This window comes from Neoarius graeffei, chromosome 3 (assembly GCF_027579695.1).
Source record: "Neoarius graeffei isolate fNeoGra1 chromosome 3, fNeoGra1.pri, whole genome shotgun sequence".
NCBI lineage: Eukaryota > Metazoa > Chordata > Actinopteri > Siluriformes > Ariidae > Neoarius > Neoarius graeffei.
This window is the reverse complement of record NC_083571.1, coordinates 67,906,656-67,934,389: the sequence shown is the minus strand read 5'-3', so window position 1 is coordinate 67,934,389 and position 27,734 is coordinate 67,906,656. Positions and strand designations below refer to the sequence as shown.

The window sequence follows — 27,734 nt, the reverse complement described above, 5'->3', positions numbered from 1 at the left end:
CTGCTTCTCACCATATGTGAGGGATAATCACTGTGCAGATTCGATGTTACTGTTGTGGTTGCTTTTTTATCTACACCCATGTCCTTTTCCTGACAGATTAAGAAAATTAGCAGAGGGGGGAAAATGGACACATGACACATTCAGATCAGATGGTGCACCATCTTTTACATGATCAAGTCATGATGTGGTTTGTTGCTGGAAGAAAAACAATGAGGGTGTTTAAAGGCCTCTTGCTTTCTCATGCTTAACAGTAGTGAAATCAGAGCGAGACAAAACAAAGCCTTAATATTCTACGAGAAATGAAGAGATGGTTATCCGGCAGATCTACTGTGAATCTTTGAGATATGAGCATACTCTATATAAAAGAGTCTCTTCTTTTATTCTTTCATTTGAGGTGTTTGTTGGATGAATATTGGCAGGCATTGATGTGTATCCTGTGGCATTGGCAGGCAGACAGAAAAAAGAACGTGGTTTTGTGAAGGAAGGTGTAGACTGCTCTCTAGTGTCACAGTACCAGCAGTAGCGAGAGCAAGCCCTTGCCGCTTCTTAGCTTTTGATGTGTGAGATGGTATGTGTATGTATGTGCTTGTATGCTCAACTGCAGACCAAAATCTGGCATTCAGAACACACAGGATGGTCAGTGAAACTAAACAAGAGTGCTCTGAAGTGAAAGTCTTGTCTACGGTCTCCCCCTGCTACTCGGCATTATGGATCTCGCTGTTATTGCCATGGTGAAGGGGTCAAAGGTGTGAGCGGCTGATTATTTGAGTGTGGATAAAGAAATTCATGTTCTGGACTGTTCGTTTGCATGTGTGGCTTGAAAACAAAACAAACAAAAAAAACTGTGAAGAGATCTGAGCAGGGATTTTTATAAACCTAAAAACAGATAAACCCCAGACGCCATCAAGACTTGATTTCGATCAAACTGTTCTATTTTCACCACTGTATTTCACTACAAAGAGCTAAGCCGATATAAATCCATGAAATGTATTCTGATTGTTGTATATTATGCAGAAATGTGACACCTTTTCTTTCCTGATGGATCCAATCATGCTACTTTTTATGATCATTTGCTTTCACTTTGCTTTCTGGGAGGATATTCATATTCCAATGCTATATAAACATGTTTTGAGGTAAACGTCTTCTGATCCTTGAACCAACTGATTATTTCTGAATGACTCCAGGTTCATCACATATAATCCAGCTTTGAAAAATAATAATAATTATAATACAGGCTAGCGTGTAAATATGAGAATCGTCGTGTGGTTGCAGATGCAGGATGACAGATTTCAAACAGCAAGCGAGGAAAACATTCTTGATGCTCATGATCTTTTTTTCACGCTGCTCCATTGAGTTCTGAGAAACAATAAGCTCTGAATAACACAATACCAACATCACCCAGCTCCACAAATAACAACAATGGCTATGTGCTGGAGATTTGCAGAGGTCTCTCATATGTAATTCCTCTCATTCGCACTCTGTAATGATGAATATGTGCCTACCCCTATGATAATCCTCCTTATTCCCCCTCCCACACAGCACTTGTGTCCTATTTTTAGGCCCCCTCGGCTTATTTTATATCAATGTTGCATAGAGTGGTAACTCTGAGGCCAGTGTTGGGTTGGCAGTTGTATTGATTTTCCCTCCCTAGATTTCTGAGGGGTCATGAATATTTGAGGAGGTGGGATGCTGGGCCACAGTCGAACCACAATCGCGACTTCATGTTTCGTGGAATGAAAAAAGCTGCACTGGAGATTCTGTTTCCACCAGAGCTTATTTTTCTCATAATTACAATGGAGTTTGGTGAACTTAGTAATAGATAATTGAAATTAGCAGCTGCCATGATGCCTTCCTATTTCCAATGTTGTTGTTTTTCTTTCTTTTTCTTTTTTCTGGGAGCACTAGTATGATCAGACAGCCAACATTTCCAGAAAGCCAACAAGGTCACCAATTTATCTGAAGAAATTATATTATGCAAGCACTGAACTAGTAGGTGATATGAGTGTTTAATTAAAGATAAAGATTTTCCCCAAACCATTAATTAACATTGCAAACACTTACAAAATGCACACACCATTTTCAGATTATGTGGGCAGTTCAAACACTGGCCTTTGAGTTTTGAAGGTACATCACAGTGTGTGTATTAGTGCCCAGGCTGCCTTAAAATCTTGAGTTCAGTTAGTTATAATGAAAAAAAAAATCATTGAGTAATGGAAAACTAATAAATAACAAAAACACTAGTATATATTTAATGCACAATCAGTGAGTGTATTTAGCAGAAAACAAAAGGTCAAGTGTATGGAATACTGTAGTTTACCGAACACTGATTTGTACTGAAAACTCACATGTAGGGAATATTGAAGTTTAGATAATACCGAACTGTACTGAATACTTAAGTGTGTGGAATGCTGAACAGAAAGGAATACTGACATGTATTGAATACTGAAGTGTAGGGGATACTGAACAGACGTGAATCTGAAAATGTACTGAATACTGAAGTGTAGGGAATACCGACCAGAAAGGAATACTAAAGTCTACTGCATACTGAAGTATGGGGAATACTGTTAAATTGAAACTTTAAGACAGAAAACACAACGTAGTGATTTTATATTAGCTATCAACAAAATGTTAAAATACAATTTGATTTCCACATGGTCCAAGCTGCACAAAGAAACACACTGTATGGAATATCAAGGCTTCCTTGCAAGAATGAGTTCAGAATACTGATGAGACAGGGGACATTTTCATTTTCTCTAAAACCTTTGGCTCAATTCTGCCCATTAAAATGCATTTTGGTTGGTTGTTAGATTTTAGAGAGTGAAACCAATCATCATATAAAATCAGGTATTTCTATAATATCTAGGGAAAGGTGAAAACTTTGCTATAGTTTACACAGTCCTGCGTTCCCTGTGTTAGTAATCCTGCATTCCCTGTGATCGCAATCCTGCATTCCCTGTGTTAGCAATCCTCCATGCAGATGATAGCTTTGAAGGATGAAATGCTACTAAATGGTAATTGCGACTGATTATTTTGCCATTTCCACAAGCCTCCTGCAACTGACACTGAATATAAACACCACAATGACCAGAAATAGAAAATGAAAAAGAAAAAAATCATGTCACATTTTTGAAAAATGTAAAAAAAAAAAAATTTTTTATATATATATATATATATATATATATATATATATATATATATATATATATATGGTTGAATACGAATGTACTTATTTCTGTTGCTATTTTATATTTGCATATATAAAACAGAGCAGTTGAAAAGGAAAGTGTGTGTGTGTGTGTGTGTGTGAGAATATTAAGCACTTGGCTAGCAGTCTGGAACAGCCACCAGGAGTTTAGAGAAATTCATTTAATCTCGCTCTGCTGTACATGTACACCGTAAAGAGTTAAATAGTCGACAGAAACACAAGTGCACTTTCATTGTGAAACAAAAATGCCTGAAGTTTCAATCAACTGTGTATGTTGCAAGTTTCATTTTGAGCTTAGGATCGGGGATTTAGTTACTTACAGCTTACAGGCTGAAGGTCTGGATTTCATTTAATCATAGATTAAGAGATTAATTTTTAAATTTACTGACAACCTAGTGTTGTTTTAATACAGTCAGACACAACCATCTGTTCATTATCTATAGCACGTATCCGTCAGGGTCACCTGGAGCCAACCCCAGCTGACTTCAGGTGGGAGGCGGAGTTCACCCTGGGCAGGTCACCAATCTATCGCAGGGCTACACAGAGATGAACAACCATCACACTCACATTCATACCTATGGGGGATTTAGAGTAGCCAGTTGAACAAATCCACATCTTTGGAGTGTCGGAGGAAACCAGAGAACCCGGAGGAAACCCACACAGGCATGAGGAGAACATGCAAACTCCACACAGAAAGACTTCAGTGGGCCGTGAGGTTCGAAACCAGTGAGACAGCAGAAGTAACCACTGCACCACCGTACCTCAAATACATTTAAAATAAAAATGTTCACATCACTGCAAAGAAAGTAAATAGATAGATAGATAGATAGATAGATAGATAGATAGATAGATAGATAGATAGATAGATAGATAGATAAACCAACTTTTGTATGGAATGTTTGAAAGACACCCAAAGCATTGCATCTCTCAGGAGCCATTTTTGGAGTTTCTAATCTAATAATAAAGTTGAAGTGCTATTATGCATAAGTTTAATTAAGCTTTATATAAACATCCTTCCATTTATCATCTATACATTTAAACTACTTGTAAATTTGCCATCTATTTTTTTCTTTTTCAATTACATGTAAATATTCTGTCCAACATTATAATTTTCGCAAATGTGCAAATGAACAAATTTCATGTTTCTTGTCGATTCTTTTCTTTGCATCAAAGCAATGAGGTAACTCTTTCAAAAGAGAACACAAACTTTATTTTATTTTTCCATTTCCTATTCCCACTCCTTACACATTTCAAATAGATGTAAATATTCCTTCCTGAAACCCTTTTTTCCTTTCTTCATTATGTTCTTCAGAATGAGCGTGTGAATGAGGGTGTGAAAGAGTGTGTGTACTATCTCGTGCCCGGTATTCCCAGGAACCACTGCCATCCTGACCAGGATAAAGCTCTTATTGAGGATGAATGGATGATGTTTAAATCCAAAAAGAATAAATAACTAAAAAAAAAAAATAAGCATCTAAATATAGCAAGTCTACATGTTGAAGCATGAAATGCTATGGGAACACATTTCATTTCTCATTTTAAACACAAGAGATCAGTCGCATGATAGATGCACAAAAGAGTGGAAAATGTATAACAAGTGAGAAAAGTAGAAAAAACAAACAAAAAATAGAAATAAATGACAGCATTTCTGATCAAATGACTCATATATACTGAACTGTTAAACATCCTGAATTTCTTTGGCTGTAAACAGACCAAAGTCTGAATCGTTTATCAGTGATAAAGACGCTTTAATATTCCGGATAAGAAGCATATTATTTCAGAAGGATATGTAAGGACCTTGTAGTAGAGTTGCTATCTGTGTTGACTGACTGTCTCTGTCACTGGGCACTCCAGCAGACACCCGAGCAGAGACAGAGAGAACAATCTGCCATCTTATGGCCCTTTTCCACTACCCTTTTTCAGCTCACTTCAGCTCGCTTCAGCTCACTTCAGCCCGACACGGCTCGCGTTTCGACTACCTCAGAGCAGCACGACTCAGCTCGCTTCAGCCCTACTCAGCACCCAAAACTCGCACGGTTTTGGAGTGGGGCTGAAGCGAGCCAAACCGAGCCGAGTGGGGCTAGGGGCGTGAGGAGACACTCCCCTGTGCACTGATTGGTGAGGAGGAGTGTCCTCACATGCCCACACATGCCCCGCGAGCACGCTGGGATCTGTAAACACCATAAACCCGGAAGAAGAATAATTACGAATTACGAGAATTTCTGAAGCCTTATGCGCCTCGCCTCATCTATATGCTCTTGCCAGTATCTGTTGGCGTTGTCGGTGACAACAAGCCACAGCACCAAGACCAGCAGCACTAATGACTCCATGTTTATTGTTTACTATCCGGGTCGTGAGACTACCGCTTAAAAGGTCACTGATGTCACTGTTTGCGCTGCCTAACGACATCACGTGACATCCACCCACTTTCGCTAACTCCACCCAATGTGTCCACCCACTTCCAGCCAGCACGATTCAGCGCGGTTGTAGTCAAAATGCAACCCCAACAGCCCCACTCAGCTCGACTCAGCCCAACTCAGCACCGCACGGCTCAGCCCGACTCAGCCGGGTTTGTAGTGGAAAAGCGGCATTAGTCATCTCAGAGACACACAGTCAGCAAAGACAATAATCTCACTGCACACTCATTAAGAAATGATTCAAAGCCTTTCTCCGCTGTAACTGTTGGAGCATTTTGGATGATGAGTCAGTTTTATACAAAGTCCCTGAGACACTACAGGGTAAAAACACATGCAAACATCTAAAAAAAAAAAAATCCATGCAGGCTGATTTACTAACAGGATTTGTGATGGATTTATCCAAATAGCATGTCTCTTTTTAAGGTTTGCTTTCATGAATATGCATTTTGGGGCAAGTCTATGTAAATGTGTAACATACAGTGTGGAGCCAATACAAATAGATTGATTTGAATATGAAATATTGGGTATTATTACCTCAGCATCAGGAATAGTGGATGGTGTCAATGTAAACTAAGCAATTTATGGTATGTCTAAGAAAAAGCTGAGTCAATGGAAATAAATTTGAAGATGAAATGTCAGGTGTTATTGCTTCAGTGCCAGGAATAGTGGGTGGAGTCAATGCAAACTAAGCAATTTCTAATAAAAAGTGTAAAACTAAAAGGAGAGACGATGGAAATAGGTTGATTTGAACATGAAATGAGAGGTTTTCTACCTAAAAGTGTAACACAGAGGGTGGAGTCAATGCAAATAGATTAATTTTAATATGGAACTTGGGGCGTTTCTATCTGTCAACATTTTTCCAATAATGTAAAATGACGGGCAAATAGATTCATTTGAATATGCAATTTACGGCATGTCTACCAACAAGTGTAAAACAGAAGGCAAAGTCAATGCAAAGAGATTAATTTTAATATTAATTTGGATACCCAAATAAAGAGGGGTAGCAAAGACTTTTAACTTAAAGATAGGAAAATAATATGAATCATTTCTACTTGTACAGAAATGTGAAAGCTGTGTGTGAATGAGATGAGATGAGATGAGATGAGATGAGATGAGATGAGATTCAATTTATTGCTTTTTTACTTAAAATTGTAACACAGAGAGCAGAGTCAATAGAAATAGCTAATCTGAATATGCAAATTCTGGGCTTTCTATCTAAAATGTGTAATAGAGGACAGAGGTAATAAAGATTGACACATCTGAATGTACAATTTGAGGGGATTTCTACCTAAAAGTGTCAAACAGAGAGGGTGGAGTCAGTGCAAATAGATTATCACCTGTAAGGAGTTTAAAAACAGAGATTGTGTGCAAATTAGTACGACTGAAGGGCAGGTATTAACATTGCACACAGCCATTTTCTGTCATTTGAAGACAAATTAAAAACATTACTTCCTTAATTTTCTCAAAATCATCCCAGTTTAAAATGACACCACAGTTGCTAAATATTACGACTTAATATTACTGCAGGGAAATAGTCAACATTTGCTGCATGTTCATGTGAACAATGCAAACATTATTTAAAGATCCTGTGAAAAGTTTTTTATATACATTTGCATGATGAATGGACACACACATCCACACAATTTTATTTGTATACATTGTGTATTTTGAACAGATTTTTATCTCATGTAGATTCAAAATTATTCGAGTTTCAGTGTTCCTCAGCTTTCAGTCTTTTTTAAATTTTATATTTATTTAAATAACTATTTTAGAATATTGTTTTGCCAAATTCTGCTTTAAAAAAGTAAAATATATAGATTTTTGAATTTTTAAAATGTTTTAAAACATATTGGAGTTATTTTCCAACATTTTTATAATTATTTTTATAATTATGATTACTTTTTTATTTTGTCTATTTTCTGCTTTTTCACTAATGCTGTTTATTTTATTTGACAGTTTTTCTTTGTAAAATATTTTGAGCATTTTAATGCATGAAATCTATGTCAATAAAGTATTATTATTATTATTATTATTATTATTATTATTATTATTATCATCAACAAGTTAAAAGCCTTATTTAATTCATGTCTCCTCCACATGACATCATTTATACAATTATTCTTTGTAAATAAACCCCAACGCACATGTTAGCGCTCTTGACTTGGGCTTGTGGATGATTTAATTATTTTTTATCTTCGCATTGCTCCTCCTCCTCCTCCTCTTCCATCTTTACCAGTTTGATCAGTTTAGCTAGCGTCTGACCCGAACCTCATCCTTCTTGTCATTGTCGTTACAGGATTCATCATGGTTTGCGTCAGGGCCGTGAGTAATGAGCACTTCCCTCTGCTCACAGGCCCGTGCTGCCAGGAAAGTGTTGAGCTGCACACTGCGATGTTTTATAGATCTCAGGGATGAGCTATGAGCGCTTATTTGCATGACTTAGCTGCCAATGTTCATTTACATAGAACAACATACTCATTCTGGATAGGAGAGAATCGAATACCTGAGCTCCTGTATGCAGACGATCAGGCCATTTTTGCAGAATCCATAGAGGAACTGCAAAATATTCTCCAGATTTATGATAATACCTACACCCGTTTTGGGTTGAAAATGTCGTATGTGAAAACAGAAACAATGGCATTCAGTGTGGACAAAGATGTCAAATTTCAGAAGAGTATAATTTGCATCAGTGGTAACAAGATCAAGAATGTGCGAAGCTTTAAATACCTTGGTTACATGATTACTACCTCCAAAGAAGAAGAAACACACCATCTTGACATGAGGATTAGATTTGCATTCCAGAAATAGAACGAATTAAAACATACTCATGGACTACCACATTTATTTACCAGCAAGGGTGAAGTTTCTTACGACCTGTGTCCAATCCCGTCTTTTGTATAGTGTACAGATGTGGCAGCTATCTACCAATGGAATCCAAAAGATCAAAGTAGTCTGGCATGGCTTCTTATGCAAGATGATAAAGGGAGGCTACAAAAGGAAAAGGTCCCCTAAATGTAATGATCCAGAATACGATGGTCTCGATGGAGAATTGGATTGCAGCTTTAAACTGTTTAATGCTGACTTGCAAGAGAAAACTAAGACCCAGCCCATAAAGCTATTCTGTTTTGAACCACAACTAAACTACCTGGCACACATTTGCCGAATGGACAATAGTGAACTCCAAAAACAACTGCTATTTGACACATGATCTTCTAGATGGACAAAGTTTCAGAATCTTCTGGGATTAAATGCACAACAAATTAGAAGAATAATGATGGATAAGACAGACTTCCAGCAACTGTTGGGCTGAGTCCTGACAGGAGCACCCTGAAGAGTCCGATACTCCACTCGGGGAACATGATGATGATGATGACTTGGGTTCTATCACAGAGCAACGGCAAATCACAGCACGTAGGAACGTCATGGGTGGATTATAAATGACACCACAAATCACACAACAGCTCATTGTGAGGGAAACTTATTAGAATCACAATCAGTTAATATGGATTATGGGGAAAAAAGCAAAACATATCAGTATATAGCAATGGTGTGCGATGGATGATGAATGATATGAGTGTTTACACAGCTACAGGGCTTTTATGTTAAACAGGGAACAAATTGTGGGTCATGAATCAGGTGGAAGGGTGGAGTCAGGGTTTGTAAAGAGGATTATTTCTCTCTCTTCCTTATTTTTAAACAAAAGTAAAACACTATCAGCTCCTGTAGCCCTGTTAATGCACCATACTGGCCTTATTTAAGTTTCATTTTCAAATTTAATTCTGGATTGTATTTCAGAATTATCTTCAGAATATTTTGTAGAATTATTATTATTATTATTATTATTATTATTATTTAGAATGTGTTACATTACATTTGCTATTTTCTCTATTTTCTTGTTTTCTACTTTTTACTTTTTATATTTGTGTATTTGTTTGTTTGTTTACCTGGACAGAAAAAAGCAATAAAAAGAAGAAAATAAATAAATAAGTGATTCACTATTATCTGAAGAAAATGCAAAAAATAAAATAAATACAATTTTTTATATATATATATATATATATATATATATATATATATATATATATATATATATATATATATATATTTTTTTTTTTTTTTTTTTAAATCCAGAGGAGAAAATATTAAAGTTGTGAAAGATGCTCACTGTTACTGAGCACAATGCCATGGAGAAAAATAAAATAAATAGTCGGTCCGGTGGAGGAAAAACCACTATTAATGATATGGCATTCTCTGTAATAAAGTCACTAAATGAAACAACATCCAGCAATTATATGTATTTAAAAAAGGCAAATTAAAAAAGAAAGAAAAAGAAAAAAAAACCTCGTAATCTCAGTCTTGCCTTTGCATCCCGCCTGCAATGAAGTCCTGATTGAAACAAAATACTAAATATTAAATTTTTAATATATTTTACATTTTTAAAAGGCAGCTGATTCAACTCTAGAGAAACAATAAGATTCTTTTTTCTGCAAATTTAGAAATAGCCACGTTTATGCACATTAATTGAAAACGGGCTCAAATCTGGGATCTATTCCTCAAAACCCCGTGAGGAGACGGAGCAAGACATGAAGCTAAGAGAAAAGAAAAGGAAGAAAGAAGGAGAGAAAGAGCGAATGATATCATGATACTGAGCTGAATGAATTCCAGAGTGGTGTGTCTGGAGCACGAGCCACAGGGACGAAGAGGATCAATACTCAATCATCTGTCCTCCGTCACTCTTCCTCAACTTTCACTCCTCCTCACACTTTCACTTTATTTGTTCCACCACATCATTACCTCCTTTTTGGAGGTTTATAAATGAATAAATGAATGAACAGATGAATGTATCAATGAATCAATGAAGAGGCAGAAAATAAGAAAATGAAAATAAAATTTGAAATAAATTATAAAGAAGTAAATTAAACCCAATTTGTTCTTATTATGTACAAAGAATTCTGAACATTTTAGAGAAGAATGAGATCATTCAGCTCTAATTTTTTTTAGAATTCAATTTATTATTATTATTATTATTATTATTATTATCGTTATTATTATTATTATTATTATTATTATTATTTTGTCTGATGCATGTTTGCCTCTTAAAAAATGTTACAATGATTTAAGAAAAATTTATAATTTCTAGCTTGACAGACTTTGTTTATTGTGCGGACACGAACAGGTTTATTCATAAATTATTTGCAGGAGCCTTTATATAAGAGGCATGGGTGTTCATGAAGATTCAGTTAGTTGGGAAAAATGCTTGTGTCTTATGTTTCACTTATGAGTTTGTGTGGATTTGATGAAAGGAGACTTGCGAATGTAAATGTCGAGCAATTGTCTGTAAATCGTATGAGTGCTGATGAGTTACTGCAATTTCCGAGATGGATTACACTGTCAAGTTTAAATCACATCTTTATTTTAATTAATTTTGTGAAACTCAATGGTTTCATATTAACATGAAAAAAGTGATTCCTAAAATAAAAAATAAAAAAAGACAAATAAGACTTGCTGTTCATGGAGGATAAAAATAATGGCACCCTTTAAAAGGAGGTATTAGTGTGTGTCTTGGTGCACTGCTTTTCAAGATACACACACACACACACACACACACACACACACAGTACGTACCCAGACACACCGGACACAAGCAGCTTTCTGCCTCCACCTGAAAATGAACAACTTCTCCTCAAGCTCCCTTTATAAAGAATAGACTCAGGGGCCAGATCAGGGATGATGCTTCTCAAACTAAACTGCTTCCTGGTGTGTGTGTGTGTGTGTGTGTGTGTGTATTTGAGCCGGTCTCATCTCTCAGAACCTCATTCAGACATCAGTGCAATTTTTCCACACACACAACATCAAAGAAACCAGTACTTTCTTCACGGCGAAACAGCAGAAGGCGTGATGGTTACGCTGGGATACGGCAAGAGCTGCTGGTGAGAACAAACTCCCTGGAGCCAATGACTCTGTACAATCCACAAACTCTCTCTCTCTCTCTCTCTCTCTCTCTCTCTCTCTCTCAGATTCTTGCTCTCAAACTCCCTGACTCTCTTTCTCTCTCTCAGACTCTCTGACTCCCTGACTCACTCTCAGACTCTCTGACTCCCTGACTCCCTGACTCACTCTCAGACTCTCTCAGACTCCCTGACTCTCTTTCTCTCTCTCTCTGATTCCCTTACTCACTCTCAGGCTCTCTCAGACTCTCTCTGACTCCCTGACTTGCTCTCAGACTCTCTCTGTCAAACTCTCTCTCAGACTCCCTGACTCGCTCTCTCTGTCTCAGACTCTCTCTGACTCCCTGACTCACTCTCAGACTCTCTCAGACTCCCTGACTCTCTCTCTCAGATTCTCTGACTCCCTGACTCTCTCTTAAACTCTCTCAGACTCCCTGACTCTCTCTCTCTCTCTCTCTCTCTCTCTCTCTCTCTCTGACTCCCTGACTCGCTCTCAGACTCTCTCTGTCAAACTCTCTTTCTGACTCCTAGACTCACTCTCAGACTCTCTGACTCCCTGACTCTCTCTCAAACTCACTCAGACTCCTAACTCTCTCTCTCTGACTCCCTGACTCACTTTCAGACTCTCTCTGTCAAACACTCTCTCAGACTCCCTGACTCTCTCTCTCTGTCATAGACTCTCTCTGACTCCCTGACTTGCTCTCAGATTCTCTCAGACTCCCTAACTTGCTCTCAGACGCTCTCTGTCAAACTCTCTCTCAGACTCCCTGACTCACTCTCAGAATCTCTATCAAACTCTCTCTCTCAGACTCCCTGACTCTCTCAGACTCCCTGACTCACTCTCAGAATCTCTGTCAAACTCTCTCTCAGACTCCCTGACTCTCTCAGACTCCCTGACTCACTTTCAGACTCTCTCTGTCAAACACTCTCTCAGACTCCCTGACTCTCTCTCTCTCTCTCTCTCTCTCTGTCATAGACTCTCTCTGACTCCCTGACTTGCTCTCAGATTCCCTGACTTGCTCTCAGACGCTCTCTGTCAAACTCTCTCTCAGACTCCCTGACTCACTCTCAGAATCTCTATCAAACTCTCTCTCTCAGACTCCCTGACTCTCTCAGACTCCCTGACTCACTCTTAGAATCTCTGTCAAACTCTCTCTCAGACTCCCTGACTCACTCTCAGAATCTCTGTCAAACTCTCTCTCAGACTCCCTGAATCTCTCTCTCTCTCTGTCTCTCTCTAAGAAAAGATTTCCTATGCCTTGTGGACTCATTTAATTTAAATGTAGGTCTTTTAATTTAAATAGGTCACACATTAAAACTTCTGGCTCCACAGTAAATAACATGGAGATTGTTGATAATGTTCTTTCTGTCCATAACTCAGTGATGTTGAGTTTACACTTATTTCCACTCTATAGCCTAATAGTCATTATACAAGTCATGCTCCTTAAATCCATCCACACCTTTACAACTTTGTGAAGCATTCAGTACGACTCACCGCCCTATTTTACAGATGTACTGTCTCACTGCACTGACACAGAGCAGCTGCTGGACTTATTCTATAGTGGATGAGATAACACCCTGGATTTCTTCACTCCTCTTAAGCCAAGGAGACTTAAGGATAAAACCAATATGCAGCCTTGGCTAAATGAGACCACACATGCTCTTTGATGGGAGCAGAAGGGCTGAGCGTTGGTGGAAAAAAACACAGACTTCAAATATCTTGTGAAATGTATCTTGAATCCCTGAAAGAAACCTACTCTTAAGACTGCCAAAGCAACCCATTTTTCTGGATTAATTAAAAAAAATGCTCATAGACCCCAACTTCTCTTCACCATCAACTCCAGCCTGAATCCTGTACCACTACTTTCGACTGATACTTGGGAGTTAATTTTTCATCAATAAAATCCAGGATATCAGGTCAAGTGTCCCCCCTCCAGAAGAAGATTAATCTGCTCCAATACTACCATGCCTTAATCACCTTTGGTCAGAATCTCTTTCTCAGCTTGCCCTTCCCACACACCTTTTTGCCACAGTTGGTCCTCTAATTCTGTCCAGAATAAACAGCTATTTAATAAATTTGTACTGTACCCCAACTTCTCAAACATGCTATCTTTCAAGCTTTACTCAAGAAGCCTAATCTTGTTCCATCTGTTCATATTGACTCAGGACCTGTTTCTAAGCTCCCATTTCTTTCCAAGGTCATGGAAAAAGTTGTTTTCACTCAGCTCACCTCTTATCTACATTCATTTAACATCTTGGATAAATTCCAGTTTGGTGTCTGTGCACATTGGACCTGCCTGATATATCTGCTCCTCAGAGCTGCCTGATCCATCCTGATGCCCTACATCTGGCTGGAGTCTCATCACATTGCTCCTGTGGAGGACGGCCCCATATGGACAGTCAAAAGTCGCACTTGACTTGCTAACTTTAGGACTGCAGTTGTCATGAACAGTTTTGTACTCAAGTTTCCATCAATGAACAGTTTTGCATCAACAAAACAGACTTTGTGTTAAAACTATAATGATTTTCCTGGTTTCACAGTTATACTTTGTGACTCTATAGGACACAGTTATAGAAGCAAGTTATTTATAATCACATCTGTTATCACCCAAATGAGGATGGGTTTCCTTTTGAGTCTGGTTGCTCTCGAGGTTTCTTCCTAATGTTGTCTGAGGGAGTTTTTCCTTGCCACCGTCACCACAGGCTTGCTCATCAGGGATATACGGTATTAGGGATAAAATTAGCTCATGTTTAAAGCCTTTAATTTTCTGAAAGCTGATTTGCGACAATGTCTATTGTTAAAAGTGCTATACAAATAAACTTGACTTGACATCACTGAATGACCACTGATTCTGATCTGTATGCAGTTTTAGTTCTACTGGATTACAGGCCAATGCTGGACAATATTGACCACAATATCCTGATTAAACATCTGGAATGTGACATTGGCATCCAAGGTTCTGCTCTGAACTGGTTTTCCTCTTCCCTGAACAGCAGAACCTTTTTCTCTTAGTACTGACAGTTCTTTCTCATCTTCTGCACCCATCTCATGTGGTGTGCCCCAAGGCTCCATTTTGGGACCCCTTTTATTTTCCCTATACTTGCTCCCTTTGGATTACCTCCTTCAGAAACATTGCATTCCTTCCCACTGTTATGTGGATGATACCCAGGCATACCTCCCTATTAAAATCCCTGACAAAATTTGCACCATATGTAACCTGTTAAACTGCCTAAATGACGTGAAATGCTGAATGGCAAATAACTTCTTTCAACTAATGAAGATAAAACAGAAATCATTACCTTTGGTCCTTCATCCTCTCTCAGTGTTGTGGGCAAACAAGCTTGGTTTACTGTCCACAACCTGAAATGACTGTGTCTGAGATCTAAAGACTGTCAGATTTTGGGAAGCAGATTGGCGCTGTTGTCAAGAGCAGCTTCTTTCTTCTTTGGCAGCTGTTGTCCACACACTGACCACTTCTCGCCTGGACTACTGCAATTTTCTGTATTATAGTTTGAGCCAATTTCATATGTGGTCCTGGAGCAAATATGTATCCAATTCGTGGCCATGTGACATGAATGAGAATGCTTAGATTGGAATTCATGTGACTTTTTGTCAATACGCATGTGCTGAGCACCGTCTTTGTCAGCAGCACCATCAGAGCAACTAATCAACAAAAGAGGAGATACAATAGGTGCGAAAACAGCAAACATGAGCCATCTGGATTTCCTTTACCTTCTCGACCTGATAATGTATAGCTCATGAACTGTTTGTCCTCCAGAGCAAAATGTGATACATACATTAGCTACTAGCAAATCCATTTAGTCTGTTTTAATGCCACGAGTCATCTCATACCTATGACGGATTTTGCTGTTGGTGATGCAGATGACTCATGTAAAAACGTATCAATGTGCGCATACATGTCATTTCAGTGAACAGATGTGTTCACATTATAGTGAGAAACAGATTACTTGTAATTATGAATGTGAACCGTAAAGATAGACAAATCCGATCTGAGCAAAAAATCAGAATAATGAGGATTGTGATGTGAACTTTTAATGGATCATAATAATGTCTTGATGTCTTTTACTTTGTTGTTCCATGTGTAAAGTGTGTATTTACTTCAGGATTTTTGTTGTTGCTGTTGTTATTTTCAATCCTGTGGCTATCTGTTACTTTCTACTATTTTATCCCATTGGCATCTGTTTATATTATTTTTATACTCGATTTGCTCTTCAATATTTTATGTTCTTTTATTATTGTTTTATTGTACAGCACTTTGGGGCAATTCCTGTTGCTTGTTAAATGTGGCTCTAGAAATAAAGTTGACTTCACTACAGCAACACACACACACACACACACACACACACACACACATGCTAGGTGAATAAAATAAACTTACCTGTGTTTTGAGAGGAGGCGGCAGAAGCAAGCATGCAGGATATAAAAAGAGAGAAAGAAATAAAGAAGAGAAAAGTCAGAAAGTGTAAGGTCACGGTCACAGTAAACACGAACTGTGTAAGCAGTGAGCTTTATTTAATAATTTGTGTTGAGAGTTGAGAGTTTTTTTTTTTTTTTTTTTGGGGGGGTCAACAGGACACACAAATGACCAAACAGAAGAGGTGAAGCAACCTGGAAACAAAACAAAAAATAAATAAATAAAACTAGAAAAGAACTCAGTAGAGCGCAGACCTCCGTCAAGCCATATATTAGAAGATCCAGATGTTTACTATGTTTACATACATATCCGGATTTGCATCAAAATCTAATCATTTGTTCCTTGGCTCATGGCTCACCTTTCTTCAAAATTTCATCAAAATCTGTTTACTACTTTTTGAGTTATGTTGGGAACAAACAAACAAATGAACAAACAAACAAATGAAAAGTCGTGCAGAGCACAATACTTGCAAAAATCACAAAGAAACAGAAGTTATGGCCGATTAGGTGTTTTTAAAAAATTTGACCTTGGTGAACTTGACCTTTGACCTTGACCCTCCAAAAAGTACTCATGTCTTTGTGTGACCCTAGTGAGTTGTCCTGTGCATTTTGGTGAAGATTGGTCAAGAAATGACTACGCTAGAGCACCAACAAACAAATGGACAAACGGACAGATCAACATACTTGCACAAATCTCCAATTTTCGCAAGTAACAAACGCAGGTGAGAACATAAAACAAAATCATGCTTTCCATGTAACTTATAATGAATTGTAAATTATGTTTATTTTCTTTCTTTCTTTCTTTCTTTCTTTCTTTCTTTCTTTCTTCCATGCCTGCATGTATTTCTTAAATAAATTAATTAGTCAATAAAAAAGTAATTAATTTCAACAATAAATGAAGAACCTTTCTAACACATATAACTTCATAATAAGGATTTTTATTTGAAGCAAAAAATAATTCTTTCTTTCTTTCTTTCTTTCTTTCTTTCTTTCTTTCTTTCTTTCTTTCTTTCTTTCTTTCAGGCACACATTTATTTCTTCAATAACTTAATAATGAAATAAACAAGTCATGGATCTTAAACATTAAATAATATATTATACGTACATTAAAGTTTAAAATAAGAATTTTCTGGAAGCACAGAATACCCTTTCTCTTTCTTTCACTCCTATTTATTTATTTATTTATTTATTTATTTAATAAATAAATGCATAAGTGAAAGAAAGCCTAATAATAAATACAAATAAATTTAATTACAATATAAAAAAGACATTTTTTAAGTGGAAATGGGAACAATTAGTCTGTGATTTTTCTTTCTTTCTTTCCCAACAGTCTTTAGGTATCACTGTACTATTTATAAATAAAATAAATAAATAAACAGGGTAGAAGAAAAAATCAATTAAACACAAATCCACTTTATTCTGGCTGTAATTCCTTATTGTAGAAACTGTGTATAACAGTGATCTTCTGCTTAAAATTTTTACATCGCACCCGTCCCTTGTGTCAGGATAATTCCTGAGGCTGTTCAGAAGAGAGATGAGGGCTGAGTGGAGCCAGTCTGATTACATTCACTGCACTGAGCAAAGATTTATTCCATTTATGAAAGGAAGCTGTGGCAGTTAGCAACTGCTATCCCCTGACATGTGAGATCTCTTTTTCCACCCACATCTAGCCACACACAAACACTGAAAGACCTGGAGAAAGCCACAGCTCAGACACAAGAAGCTGTTCACAGACGCTCCACACACTAGCTCTATGGAAGACCAGAGAGACGTTTGAAATTCTTGGCCAAAAGACAAGCTGGAAACTCAGTAAACATATGGAACACAGGTTCTCTGGACTGATGCGACTAACACTGAACTTTTTGACCTTGGCACAAAGCACTACATTTGGCAAATACCAAACAACCTGAGAGCACCATCCTTACTGTGAAACACGGTGGTGGTGGCATTGTATTACACATTACCCTTGGACTTCTCCTCTGACTAATGCTCTCTTTTAGTTTGTTCCTGAAAATTGTCTTGGACTTGTATTGACAACTCCTTGTTCTTCATGGTTTTGTTTGTAATAATCCTCTGAGATAATTAGTTTTTACGCTTAAAATTTTAATTACTGGTGAAACTGAAAGGTGACATGCTGTGAAGATAACCGAGTAATAAAATGACTAATTTGTTTAATTAATGTGAAATCAAGGACAGAACAAACACAAGCCAGGTGTGGCTCGAGCGTGAAATGAAGCATGATGTTATTTATTAAAGCCATTCCCTGAGCGACAGCCACACTAGTTATGATACTTCATGAAATCTAGCTCTTTTTTTTTCACCTCAGCTTGGACTCTTTAGTCCTGTTAGAGTATCAAACTTTAGAGGAACCAGACTGCCAAACATAAAAGCCCTGTGACATTTCGCGAGAACTCAGCATGATCTTGACAATGCCGGCAGATGGATCTGTAGAATAAACATGCTTAGACAAATTAACACCTTTACAAACATTCTCCTTCTGCACTCAAAACAAACCCTGAGACTTGGCGATCAAAAAGAATGATCAATCCAGATCAATGAAAACCATATGCTCTGAGTATGATGGATATTCTGACTTTATACAGAATACACACCTCCAGGCTGAACATAACTCAATTACCCCAATTATTGATTGCGTACACTTAAAAAAAATCCCTTTTCGTGTAATGCTATAATCACACATTGATATGTGAATTCATCTGTGGCATGCTAACATGCATCACCTTTTTACATTATTAATCATGTTTGTTCTTTTAGCTAAGAGCAACTTAAAGACTTTTCAAGTCTGAGTTGATAAACATGACTAAATGCATCATCATTAGTTGAAGGCTAGTTGTATATGAAGAAGAAGAGTAAAGTATTGTTGGCCCATCCATCCATCCATCCATCCATTATCTGTAGCCGCTTATCCTGTTCTACGGGTCACAGGCAAGCTGGAGCCTATCCCAGCTGACTATGGGCGAGAGGTGGGGTACACCCTGGACAAGTCACCAGGTTATTGCAGGGCTGACACAGAAACAAGCAACCATTCACACCTATGGTCAATTTAGAGCCACCAATTAGCCTAACCTGCATGTCTTTGGACTGTGGGGGAAACCGGAGCACCCGGAGGAAACCCACATAGACACAGGGAGAACATGCAAATTCCACACAGAAAGGCCCTCGCCAGCCACTGGGCTTGAACCCAGGACCTTCTTGCTGTGAGGCGACAATGCTAACCACTACACCACTGTGCCGCCCACATTGTTGGCCATATTTCACATTTTGTTTGCGCATAAATCATAACTCATATCTCAGCATCAAAAATGAACTATCACAATTTAATACATAGATACAAATAGTGTTGTAGTCAAAACCACCTAAACCGAGACCAGGTCATGGCCAAGACCAGTGTGTGTTGAGACCACAAAAAGACCAAGACTTAGAGGGGTTGAGATCAAGTCAAGACCAAAACCAAGGCAGGGCAGGACCGAGTCAAGATCAGGACCAGACAAGTGGGTGTGAAGGGGGGCAGGGAAGGGGTGATGGCCATTAACAGGAAGAAAAAATTCTAATTAGCAATAAGTCACATTCTTGGTCGCATTTGAAGCAGGAAATTTTACTTCCAATCTCAGTAACGATGTTAACAAATAAATCAGACAATGCAGAGGCAATTTAGTGAAATCCCCTCAGTTGTGGTCTTGACCGGTCTTCAAATAAAATCCCGAGTCCTCTATATCAGAGACCGAGAAAAGACCAAGTAAAGATGTGGTGGATTTCAAGATGAGACTGAGACCTTCAAAAAGCAGTCTTGAGACCGGTCTCAAGTACTACAACACTAGATACAAAGGGCTTACAGTGCTGGAACAATTAGCAAAGAATGGTCAATTATGATCTTTTGATCGTTTTGATGCCTTCAATTTGTATCTTTATTCTCCAAGGCCAAAACAATGAGTGGAGCTTACTGTAATGACCTACTGATTGTGATACAGGAAGCTTGATGCTAAATTACTGACTTTGTAATAGAGGTGTGCATCAGTAGTGCTAGAAATTTCACTCTCGTGCTAGCAGGGGTGGCTGTTCACCAAGTTCATTCACTCATCTCCAGTAAATCCTTTATTTTGTTCAGGATCACTGTGCTACATAACTAACTAAGTTTGTTAGAAACAATTGTGGGTGGATATTGCTGGGTTTCAGTCATGTGACTTTTCTGAGTGGTTTTACTGGAAGTGAAATACAGTGGTGCTTGAAAGTTTGTGAACCCTTTAGAATGTTCTATATTTCTGCATAAATATGACCTAAAACATCATCAGATTTTCACATAAGTCCTAAAAGTAGATAAAGAGAACCCAGTTAAACAAATGAGACAATAATATTATACTTGGTCATTTAGTTATTGAGGAAAATGATCCAATATTATATATCTGTGAGTGGCAAAAGTATGTGAACCTTTGCTTTCAGTATCTGGTGTGACCCCCTTGTGCAGCAATAACTGCAACTAAACATTTCTGGTAACTGTTGATCAGTCCTGCACACCAGCTTGGAGGAATTTTAGCTCATTCCTCCGTACAGAACAGCTTCAACTCTGGGATGTTGGTGTGTTTCCTCACATGAAATGCTCGCTTCAGGTTCTTCCACAGCATTTCGATTGGATTAAGGTCAGGACTTTGACTTGGCCATTCCAAAACATTAACTTTATTCTTCTTTAACCATTCTTTGGTAGAACGACTTGTGTGCTTTGGGTCATTGTCTTGCTGCATGACCCACCTTCTCTTGAGATTCAATTCATGGACAGATGTCCTGACATTTTCCTTCATAATTCGCTGGTATACTGTAATTCAGAATTCATTTTTCCATCAATGATGGCAAGCCTTCCTGGCCCAGATGCAGCAAAACAGACCCAAACCATAATACTACCACCACCATGTTTCAGAGATGAGATAAGGTACTTCTGCTGGAATGCAGTGTTTTCCTTTCTCCAAACATAATATTTCTCATTTAAACCAAAAAGTTCTATTTTGGTCTCATCCATCCACAAAACATTTTTCCAATAGCCTTCTGGCTTGTCCACGTAATCTTTAGCAAACTGCAGATGAACAGCAATGTTCTTTTTGGAGAGCAGCAGCTTTCTCCTTGCAACCCTGCCATGCACACCACTGTTGTTCAGTGTTCTCCTGGTGGTGGACTCATGAACATTAACATTAGCCAATGTGAGAGAGGCCTTCAGTTGCTTAGAACTTGCCCTGGGGTCCTTTGTAACTTTGCCGAGTGTTCTTTGTTGGTTGACCACTCCTGGGGAGGAGAATGATGGTCTTGAATTTCCTCCATTTGTACACAATCTGTCTGACTGTGGATTGGTGGAGTCCAAACTCTTTTGAGATGGTTTTGTAACCCTTTCCAGCCTGATGAGCATCAACAATGCTTTTTCTGAGGTCCTCAGAAATCTCCTTTGCTTGTGCCATGATACACTTCCACAAACATGTGTTGTGAAGATCAGACTTTGATAGATCCCTGTTCTTTAAATAAAACAGGGTGCCCACTCACACCTGATTGTCATCCCACTGATTGAAAACACCTGACTAATTTCACCTTCAAATTGACTGCTTATCCTAGAGGTTCACATACTTTTGCCACTCACAGATATGTGATATTGGATCATTTTCCTCAATAAATAAATGATGAAGTATAATATTTTTTCTCATTTGTTTAACTGGGTTCTCTTTATCTACTTTTAGGACTTGTGTGAAAATCTGATGATGTTTTAGGTCATATTTATGCAGAAATATAGAAAATTCTAAAGGGTTCACAAACTTTCAAGCACCACTGTAGCTGGTGGTCTAAATGGCTGCTGTAATGCAAACAACTAGTGATAATTTATCAGCGTATGCTCGTAATCTAGAAGCCACTGCTCGCTTTAGATATATTCTTGGCCATTTAGCTCAGTTGGTTAGAGCGTGGTGCTAATAACGCCAAGATCACAGGTTTGATCCCTGTACTGGCCATTTCTATGGGCGGCACAGTGGTGTAGTGGTTAGCATGGTCGCCTCACAGCAAGAAGGTTCTGGGTTCGAATCTAGCAGCCGGCGAGGGCATGTTCTCCCCGTGTCTGTGTGGGTTTCCTCAAGGTGCTCTGGTTTCCCTGACAGTCCAAAGACATGCAGTTAGGTTAATATGGGACGGCCTTGGGCTGAGGTGCCCTTGAGTGAGGCACCTAACTCCCAACTGCTCCCTGGGTGCTGTTAGCATAGCTGCCCACTGCTCTGGCTACGTGTGTGTGCTCATTGCTCATGTGTGTGTTCACTGCTTCAGATGGGTTAAATGCAGAAAGGAAATTTCACAAGTGTGTGATGAATAAAGTTGTACTTTCTTTCCATTCAGAAGATTTCTATGTGCAATGGAATAGACCCCTACGGTCTGGGAAAGAAGGATTTGTCATACAATCTCGAAAACTACCCTTCAGTCGAGTTCCCCGGCATCTCAAACTATCTGGTGTTGCAGACGTCCTTCTACACCGCAAAACAGATGAAAGCGTGGAACAGTATGGAGGCTTACAACTTTTTTGTATGCAGCTGGGTAAAGGACCTCGCTATCAAGTTGCTGCTGAATGAATCCTGTATTGTTTTTGCCTGTGTAAGTAGGTTTTTTTAAAGATTTTTGTTCATGCCTTTACAACGAAGCGCTGCAAGTTTAAGTATAAACAAATAACAGTTCACTTGATTCTCAGGTAAACTTGTGTTGGCTCTTATCTCTCAGGTAAATCATTCCCAAAGATCATCAGAAACCCCTTTAAAGACCTGGATCTTAGTTAAACAAGACGGAGGAGTGATCATGGTGCATTGTAACTGTATGGCTGGGTAAGAATTTTGTTGCGACCTTCATGTGTATAGACTTTGTGAGGAGTGAGGAGTAAACAAAAAGTACTGTAAAATAACGACACAGCAAGAAAAGTACTTGGAAAACACTAAGGACATCGCTGAGAGGGAGATACAAACCTTTCACCAAGTGATCACTGCAAACTCGAGCGTGCTTCGACTCGGCTCCCTTCGATTTCAGTGAAAGGTTCAAAAGCCACCTTTCTTGATGTCTTTTTGTGAAATCCTTTGTTCGTTCACCCTTTTTTATTAGTTCACGGGGAACCCTGAAGAAACTTTCATCTGTTTCACGGTTTGATTGATTCAAACAACCTTAAACAACATAAGCGTAAGGCATTTTTCATGCAAGCAATGCACCTTCTCCGTACAAACGCTTTGTCAACTGAGCTTTAGTAGCCCACCAGCTAAAGTTTTGAATAATTAATGAGGTGGACGTGACATCACGTGAAACCCAGCAATAAACATAAACACTTACTGTAAGAAGAGCTGGGATTGGTTGGTATTGTTTCAGGGAATAAATAACAATCCTGTCCACACATCTACTTTGTAACTATATGTGAAAATAACACAACTTCATGTGATATGAAGACAAATGAAGATTGACATTAGAGTGTGGAGTTAGTGTTTGTCACTAACCTTTTCCAAATAACTTAATCCACATGTATTTTAATCGGATCTAAGCTTCACCCTGGCTTGTTGAAATCTATTGGAATCGGATTGGTGGAAACTTTGGTGAAGACACGGCTAAAACACTGATGGCTACAACAATAGCATGGACAAAAAGAGACATATTGACTGACATTGATAACTGATTCCAATTATGCAGCAGTTAGTTCCGGTCCATTAATCTGATTGGTCAAGAGGTGTTTGAAATGTGCTGATATTTCATGACAACTGCATTGGGACATTTTACTGGATGTATCAGTTCGCTCATCCAAGTAAAATTCAACTTCCTATTTCAAAACTGTCACCATGGTAGTGTTAGCAACATCATCCATGGACGTGGCAATCGATAATTTTCAGGAATATAATTTATGGGAGCTTGTCAGATGAAGATAAAAAGTAAGAAGGGATGACAATTTTGCCAGAAGCATCTTTAATGAGACTGTACAAGTCAATGTGAGCTAGCTATCCAGCTAGCCCTCATGCTATAACATATTAGGGGCTTCTTCGGGATTGGTTTCCATTTGCAGAGCAAAAATAAATGGAACATTTGGCCATAATGTATTTGAAATGTCACTTGATATGAATTTATTGTTTATGGAAATGTTATATAATAGCATTCCACACTCAAGGTCATGCTGCTGTAATAAATATCAACTCGACTGTGATTAGTTATGCACTTGGTGTACAACCGAATTACCGTTACATAAAATTCCAATCCTGTCAATAGCTCATGACACTGAAACTGTTACACATACTGCAGGCTGTCGGTCAGTCTGTGTGTTATCATGGCAACACACAACACTGAATGGGAATGTACAAATCAATGTGAGCTAGCTATCCAACTCACTCTTGTGCTATAACATGTTAGTGGCTCTTTGGGATCTGTTTCCACTTGCAGGGCAAAAATAAACTGAAGCGTTGGCCATATTGTGTCTGAAATGTCACTTACTTGATATCAATTTCTTCTTTATGGAAATGTTATATAAAAGAAATATCAGACTTGCAATCATGCTGCTGTACTGAATATCAGCCTGTGACCTCGCGCTTATGTCTGAATCACAACGCTACACCGATATTCAGAATATCAGCACTCTTGCTCATGTGATGTTGCTTAATTAAACCATTTTGCAAAGAAATTCTGCCAAGTCATGAATGGATCAGGAATTTCCAGAATATTCTTTCACGCGCCAAACAAAAAGGTTTTTGTTTGCTGCCTTCTGAACATTTTCAGTGTTAACAAAAGACCAAGAAATAATACATGGACTTAATCAGCATTGTATCTTTTCTAAAAGTTCGAAAAACAAACAAACAAACTAACTAACTAACTAACTAACTAACTAACTAACTAACTAACTAACTAACTAACTAACAACAACAGAAAGGTCAGGGATAAACACTCAAGTTCCATCCAGTTGTTCCATCCAGGAAGTCAGGTATTTGCATTATATAATTTGAATTAGGCACGGTTGTGTATTGTTTATTCATATGTTTATTTGAATTAACAGAACAGACTCTGAATCAACAGAACAGACTCTCTGCAGGGAAAGCAGTGAGATCTCGTATGAAATTCAATCACAAATGTAAATTTGAATAAATGAGGGCAATGCAGTTTCATTTCATTTGATTTTGTACAAATGAAGTAGAGGATAATAGTTGGAAATCTAACTCTTCCTTTAACCTTAACTGAAACCTCCAATTTTTTTCATTTGACTTGAGCTGTAAAATCTTTTTATGTCAAACAATGTTGGGAGAAAAAGAAAGAAAGAAAGAAAGAAAGAAAGAAAGAAAGAAAGAAAGAAAGAAAGAAAGTGAAAGGCCCATTTGAACAACTGCTATGCGCTCTGACATACTGATGTAATTTTACAGACGGAGCTCTTGCCTGTGCACAATGAAACTAAAATGGGATGTTGCGATTCTATCGCCATTATTAGTCACCTAGTGTTTATGGGAATTTTTACAAAGCCACAAAGTACGTGTTCCACATATCACCTCAGAAGCAGCTTCCAGACAAGACCTTCACATGGTCAAACATGGGGAAAGAATAATCATAAGGCAGACAGCTGGAGAAACAGAGGGAAGAAAACAGGAAGGGAAAGGAAAGAGACAGAATAAAGGAGAACAGAAGCAGGTAAGGATACAAAAGGAAATTTAAGGAATGTATGAAGGAATAAAGGAAGGAATGGGTGGCACGATGGTGTAGTGATTAGCACTGTTGCCTCACAGTAAGAAGGTTCTGAGTTTGAACCTCACGGCCAATGGGAGCCTTTCTGTGTGGAGTTCGCATGTTTTCCCCATGTCTGCGTGGGTTTCCTTGGGGTGCTTCGGTTTCCCCCACAGTTCAAAGACATGCAAATTAGGTTAAATACCCAGCCACTGGGGTTGTACAAGCCAGTGCATGCTTAGTACCAGTTCCAAGCCCAGACAAATTGGGGAGGGTTGCGTCAGGAAGGGCATCAGGTGTAAAACCTATGCCAAATCAAATATGCGGAACAGATCTGCTGTGGCAACCCCAAAAGTATGTGAGCGGCCGAAAGAAGAAGATGAAGGAAAAGTTGGAATCAAGGAAATTAAAGATAAGATAAAAATAAGGAATGAAAGATAAGGGAAGGGTGGGAGAAAGAAAAGGAATGACATGAAATTAAAGCAAGGAAATAAGAAAAACAGTAAGGAAGAAGAGGGCAAGACAGATAAAGAAAAAGACAGAAGGTAAGAAAGTAAATGAAAGATAAAATCATTAAAGAAGGAAACAAGAAATTAAAGGGATAACAGCGGACAATTAAGGGTATAAAAAGGTAGAAAGGAAAGAATTGAAAGAGAAAATAAGGAAAAGATGGGAGGTAATTAAAATAGGAAGGAAATCATATGTATGAGCGAGCACACATAATGAAGGAATGAAAGAAATAGGAAAAGAATGTCAGAAGAAGGAATGATGGAATAAAAGCAATAAAACAAAGAGAACATAATCAGGTAATGATATACTGTAAAGTATCAGCAGGCAGGAAAGGAAGGAATGAAACAAGAAAGGACAAGAGAGAAAAGACAGCATACATAAAAAGTAAAAACATATGGAAGGGAATGGATGGGAAGGAAGTCGATCCTCAGAACAATCCTCCTCTGTGTCTTTAGGAAACAGGAGTGTGTGGTTAATGAGTGGGAGAGATGGATAAAGGTCACTGAGCCGCAAAGTGTATGTGTTCCACCTATTGGCTAAAAAGCAGCTTCCAGACACCTCACATCTGTGAAAGACCTTCACACAGTGAAAAATGTGGACAGAATGATCATGAGGCAGAGAGCTGAAGGAACAGAGAGGTTAGAATGGCAGACAGACTGAATACTGAGTACGTCATTGCCACAGCACCGGCTGGACCTTGGTCGCACTACAGCTTCATTGTAGGAATATATGAGTACCAACCATGTTTAAAGTCACATGACGTGAAGGAAGTCTCGCTGTGAAAACAGTGCCTTAGGCCAACACAAAGAGACTGGGAATTACTACAGAAGAAGAAAAGGACGGATCATTGCAGCTCTCAAGCTCACCACAAAGAGAGCCGGAGGTCTGTCTCGCCAGATGATCATGTCTGTCAAATCTTTTGTTCTTCTGCTGATTTATAAAGACTGACCGGATTTAAAGTGTTATATCCAGCATGAGCCTTGGAGGGTTTGAAGATTTCTGCATCAGACTTTAATATGATGAACTGTTCAACCTGAAATCCGTCTTGGTGAGAAAGTTTATAATAATATTTAACTTCCTCAGTTGGCTCCTCATCTAAAGCAGAGCATTCAGCTGTTTCGCTGCTTGGCAATTCTAACGGTGTAGTCTTCTCATCTGCCACGCTTGATAGGCTGCTTAATTGCGGTTATGGAGGGTCTCTATTTATTAAACACACTGAACCAACCTTTTGAACAAATGAAAAACAAAACAGGAAGCACTATCTGGATGGGAGCCTTCAAAGGGCAACGGCAACCGTCTGGGCTTGTCATCAAGGACACACACGAGCCAAATTAAATCAAGCAGAACGCTGTAAATAATGCCAAAAAAACTGTAATTGCACAAAGTCCCTGCTAATTAACAATGAACATGTGAGGCCAAATTTTAGTCACAGAGAAGAGATAGGAAGAGAAGAAGGGAGGAATGAAGGGAAGGATGAAAAGGAGTGGAGGGAAAAGGAAAAGTAAAGTTGAAGAAAGAAGAAA

General features: G+C 38.4%; 1 protein-coding gene and 1 non-coding gene across 2 annotated transcripts in view; one reads left to right on the top strand and one right to left on the bottom strand.

Annotated features, from left to right (window-relative positions):
• Positions 1 to 27,734, bottom strand: part of ctnna2 (catenin (cadherin-associated protein), alpha 2) — a 699,326-nt gene that overhangs the window by 244,959 nt on the left and 426,633 nt on the right. The gene's annotated exons all lie outside the window — the stretch shown is intronic.
• trnai-aau (transfer RNA isoleucine (anticodon AAU)) lies at positions 21,931 to 22,004 on the top strand. The gene has a single exon. It is a non-coding gene; the product is annotated as a tRNA-Ile (tRNA).